Source organism: Citrus clementina, unplaced genomic scaffold, assembly GCF_000493195.1.
Source record: "Citrus clementina cultivar Clemenules unplaced genomic scaffold, Citrus_clementina_v1.0 scaffold_3, whole genome shotgun sequence".
Classification (NCBI taxonomy): domain Eukaryota; kingdom Viridiplantae; phylum Streptophyta; class Magnoliopsida; order Sapindales; family Rutaceae; genus Citrus; species Citrus x clementina.
In genome coordinates this window covers 11,245,127-11,250,824 of record NW_006262339.1, presented here as the reverse complement: position 1 = coordinate 11,250,824, position 5,698 = coordinate 11,245,127, and the positions used below count along the sequence as shown (strand labels likewise).

The following is a 5,698-nucleotide window of genomic DNA, read 5'->3' as shown; positions in this document are numbered from 1 at the left end:
AATAGATATGTACATTTGTCGTAGAGTTTCATAATTATGATCTGCACTCTTACTAGATATAGGTCAATTGTAATTATAAATATTCCAAACTTATCCTATCTAATCTGCTTTGATATAATTGAATCTTATTATAACTTGTCCATATATAATTTCTCCATTTACAAAGAATTGGCTTCATTTGAGCCAAGTCACCAAAAGCTCCAATCCCTAGTGCTCAATATGCTCTTTTTTACGATTTATTGGGTTTTTCAAGCTTAGTGAGCGCTATCATTTACCATGCTTTGCACTAGTGCTGCATGGTTTTTAAGTTTGTGAACATTAAAATTCAAAACTCAAATTTACACTCCTTAAAACTAAGTACTGCATGGTTTGAGTTTAACTTATGGGATTAGGTTCTTTTTCTAATATTTTTTTTTCTCCTAGCCTTTTCTAGTTTTTTTAAATTTAATGAAAAGAGTTGGCTTAATTATAAATAAAGTGAAAAAAGTTGACTTGATTGTCAACATCTAAATTCTAAACTCATTCTTAGCCATTCATTAAACTAGGAGAGGCTATAAACTAAAAAAACAAGAGAGAGAGAGAGAGAGAAGATCCTTGTCCTAGTTATGAGACGGTTCGAGTTTAATCTAAAACACTAGACACTACATTATTGAGAGACATTGCTTAGGCATAGCTGAATTATATGCCATTGTTAATTATAATAATAATAATAATAATTATTTACTAAAATATTATTATAATATAATTTATAATAATAATTATTATGATTATAATAATTACTACTACAATAATAATAATAATAATAATAATAATAATATTATTATTATTATTATTATTATTATTATTGTCCTCGTCAATTGACAATAATTAACAAATGGCATTTTAGTAAATTATGATAGTTCATTCCAATTTCAAGACAAAATAAACACATCTATGAAAATAAATCTTATTTCCATTCCGATTCCAATTCCTACAATTGAAGTAAATTACTTATTTTAATTCTCATTCCTGATTCCGATTTTAACCCATTTCAATTTAAGCTCATTTCGATTATAGCCTATTCCGATAACTGATTAGTAAACTCTCATTCCTGATTCCGATTTTAGCCCATTTCAAAGTCAGCTCATTTCAATTCTAGCCTATTCCAATAACTGATTAGTAAACGCACCATTAATATATTTAGTTCAACCTTTCGATAAACTGCTAAACATGTATTTCTAAAATAACCAATTATGGACAAATATTTTTTAATTTAGTGACCGAACACTAATTTAACGTTCAAGTCCAATCTAGATTTGTTAAGTGTATATTTAATTGTGGAATCCAATTGATTGATTTGTGGTTACTACGAAGTTTCAGAGTATGTTTGTATATAAGTTGATATTTCAAAACAAGTCTATTAATAGTAGCCATGGAAAGTGCCTTACGGGTGATAGTAGATTGGACTGATGCCAAAGGGCAAAGACTAAGAAGTTGACGAAGACTTAATTTTTCCATCATTTTGATTGTCATGTCCGAACGCCATGGCGCCTGTGGCCCCCAACTGACAGAGACGGACATACTGCTACAAAATTTGCTAACTTTAAATGTCTAGCTATCTGAAGAATCAAAGCTATAGCTGCAGCCTGCCTATTAATTAATTGTCAAAAAATTAATGGAGACATAGAGAAAAATCTTCCACTTCTTCTTCTTCTTCTTCTTTTTCTTCTTCTCCTGCCATCATCTATCTGATGTCGTCACCGGTGACTCTAATTACCCTCTCGTAGAAAGCAACATATTTCTTGCTTGTGGCTGGTTGGGCAACACGAGTACTCCCGGCCAGACTTGGGTTGGAGATGTTAACTCTCAATACTCCCCACATGAAGACGCATCCGCTCCCAAATCAACAACCGTCACTGAAAATAAGCAAGTCCCATATTCTAAATCACGCGTTTCTCATTCGCAATTCACCTACATATTCAACGTCACCGCCGGTCAAAAGTTCATCCGCCTACATTTCTATCCAAGTTCAAAACCGGAGTTCAACACCTCTGCAGCTTTCTTCTCTGTTAAAGCAGCTTCTTTCACTCTGTTAAGAAACTTTAGCGCTTCACTTGCAGCAGCAGCATATGGCAACGACCGCAGTCCTTTTTCAAAGAATTCTGCATTAACATCGAAGACGATCAGAGGCTATTGAACATAACCTTCACTCCAAGTCCGGATTACAACGATTCATATGCTTTTATCAATGGAATTGAGATTGTATCCATGCCCCTCAATTTCTATTACACCGCGGCCGATGATCCCGGCGATCCCGGCGGGGGGTTCAGGTTTGTTGGCCAGGCCAACCCATACAGTATCTTAAACAGAAATGCTCTGGCGACTTTATACAGGATAAACGTCGGCGGGAAACATATCGAACCGTCATACGACACCGGCGGCATGTACCGAACTTGGTATATGGACGACCTCTACTTGACAGATGCCAGACCAAGTGCTCTTCCCGTTAACCAGAGTATTCATCTCACTTGGAAACGTAATTACTCTGCTCCAGATCTGGTCTACAAAACCGCCAGGACGATGGGGCAGGACAGGGAAATCAACGAGAAGTATAATCTCACTTGGGAGTTCGAAGTGGATTCTGGCTTTACATATTTTCTGAGGTTTCATTTTTGTGAGTTTCAGATAGAGGTAACTGAAGAGGGCGATAGGGTGTTCCAGATCTTCATTGCTAATTTAACTGCTGAAGTTCAAGCAGATGTGATAGCCTGGACTGGTGCGAATAGTGTTGCCGTATATAGAGATTATGCTGTGACGATAGGACCAAAACCAAATGAAGAAAATATTAAGCAGAATCTTTCTATTCAACTGCACCCTGCCCCCAGATGGAGGACCAAATACTCTGAAGCTATCTTGAACGGCCTTGAAATCTTTAAAGTGGACAACAATGGGAATCTCGCCGGACCTAATCCTGAACGTCGGACGATCCCACCTAATTTAGATGTGTCTCCAACAACAAAATCGCATAAGAAGAGTAATGTAATCGGGATCGTTGCTGGTGTTATATCAGGCTTTGGTGTGCTATCTCTTCTATTGTTGTTAATTTTCTGGAGAGGAAGAAAAGTCAAGGACTCGGGTTCCGGTACAGGTACTTCACTTTTGGGGACTTTTTTTTCTTCTAAGACTATCAAGGCAACCAAGTCATCACGCGGCTCATTCCTTCCTTCCGATCTTTGTACCCAATTTTCACTATCTGAAATCCAAGTGGCTACAAACAACTTCGACAATGATCTCGTGATTGGAGTTGGAGGGTTTGGTAATGTCTACAAAGGCTTCATCAATGGCAGCACTACCCCTGTCGCCATCAAACGACTGGAACCAGAGTCGCAACAGGGCGCCCTGGAATTCCAAACTGAGACAGGAATGCTCTCGCAGCTCCGGCATCTTCACTTAGTCTCTCTCATCGGCTATTGCAACGATGGCAGGGAGATGATCCTTGTATACGATTTCATGGCTCGTGGGACTCTACGTGATCATCTCTACCATAGCGACAATCCCTCTCTTCCATGGAATCAAAGGCTTGAAATCTGCATTGGTGCAGCTCGTGGGCTTCACTATTTGCATACTGGGGCAAACCATGCTGTTATCATTCATCGTGATGTGAAGACAACCAACATCTTGTTGGACGAGAAATGGGTGGCCAAGGTGTCTGATTTCGGACTCTCCAAATTTGGACCAACTTCGGTGTCCAAAACTCATGTGAGTACGGTTGTTAAGGGCAGTGTCGGATACTTAGATCCTGAGTACTACCGACTTCAGCAGCTTACTGAAAAATCTGACGTCTACTCATTCGGTGTTGTGTTGTTCGAAGTATTGTGTGCTCGGCCACCTATTCTTCGGACAGCAGATAAGAAACAAGTGAGTTTAGCCGTTTGGGCGCAACAATGTTATCAAAATGGAACAATTGACCAGATTGTTGATCCATTCTTGAAGGGTAAGATAAAGCCAGAGTGTTTGAACAAATTTGCTGAGGTAGCGATGAGCTGCTTGATTGATGAAGGAATCAGACGGCCCTCGATGAGCGATGTGGTTTGGGGACTTGAGTTCGCATTGCAGCTGCAGGAAAGTAGTATTGCAATTGCAAAGGAGATTGATGAGAATCAGGAGGAAGAAAAAATTTTGGACAACTACGAAACCGATGGTAGTGGTTCCATGTTCTCTGGTGTTGGTGAACATGTACTTTCAGATTCAAAAACCATTAGTACGGTTACCATATCAACTATTACTGCTACTGATGATCAAAGTCTTTCTACTGGAAGTTCTGATAAGTATACTGGAGCTGTGTTCTCTGAGATCCTGAATCCGAAAGGGAGATGATACATGATGATCAGATATTGCTAAATCCTATTAGCCTCCTTAAGTGCTAGCTTAGATTTTTCTTTTTTTTGCATCTTGTTTGTAATTGAGTTGAATTGAGAATGTGTCTGAGTTTAATTCTTTGTTATACTATTCTTACCCTTTTTATCAATGATGTTAAGTCCATTATTTATAAAGTTGGTATTTTATGACAAGTCTAGTTAAATTGGAAGTTTATTTATTGCATATCTTGTAATAGGGATTAATTTATTAATTCCCTAATTTAGTGAGATTCTAATTTATTAGAAATATTTGTTTCATAATTTTATTAACAAGTCAATTAATGGTGGGATCTATAATTGGCGCATGAGATCTATTTAGAGCAAGAAATTTATTCAAATAGGAAGTCATTAAATGTTCTAGATATTTCTTAGGAGACAAGTAAGGCAAGAAGATCAGATTTAATTCTATTCAGATTCATGGGAATTATAAGAGGAAAGAAACTCTTATTTGGAAAGAATCCAAGTCTTTTAAGATTTGTTATTTTGGTGAAACTCTAATGCCTATATAAAGAGAGGTATTTCACTATTGAAGTTGGATCGCATAACACAGAGCATAAAGCAGAGAAGCAAAATTTTGTCTCCTCCCTAGAGAATTCGGATTTGGTATATAATGTTGTGTTGATTTGTCTTTTTATCTTCTTTTCATCTCTGTGGAGAGGATATGTGGATCTTGGATCACTAGACATTGAAAAATTGAAGAATTGCTATTGATCACTTTGCGAAGTGCCTTGAGGATCGTGGATCAAGAGAGGTAGCAATTATTCAAGAGAAACAAATTTATTCTACGGTTGAGTAAACTGTATAGTGATAAACTGTAAGTGAAAGTCTTAAGTTTGGTAAATCCATAGGTTGTAACATCTCAACTTAATAAATTACTTTTCATCTGGACGTGGCCTTGTGGATGTAGGATTGATTAATTTGAACTACGTAAAAATCTCCGTGTCATTTATTTTCTTCATTTTATTGTGTTTTTGGAAAATTAATATTTTTTATGCGAATGAACAATAAGCGAGAAGAGTAACAGTGAACAGTACTTTCAAAAAAATTAATTAAGTAATTAATTTTTGGTTTTCAAATGCTTACATCTTCTTTCGATAGATCTAAATTCATTTCAAATGAAAAAGCACTAATAATAATATATATATATATATAACAGATAGATCTGTTATGGTACATACCTTATCATCCATTAACAAAATAACCTTATTAGATAGTTATGCGTCCTATTGAGGGAGTAGCATACCATAGGTGACCAAATTCCATACATTACAGGATAGTTTTAATTAATTAGTTTTGTGACG

At 36.6% G+C, this 5,698-nt stretch overlaps 1 pseudogene; it reads left to right on the top strand.

Annotated features, from left to right (window-relative positions):
• Positions 1–1,654: 1,654 nt before the first annotated feature.
• On the top strand, positions 1,655–4,510 carry LOC18047209 (annotated as a pseudogene).
• The last annotated feature ends 1,188 nt before the right edge of the window (positions 4,511–5,698 follow it).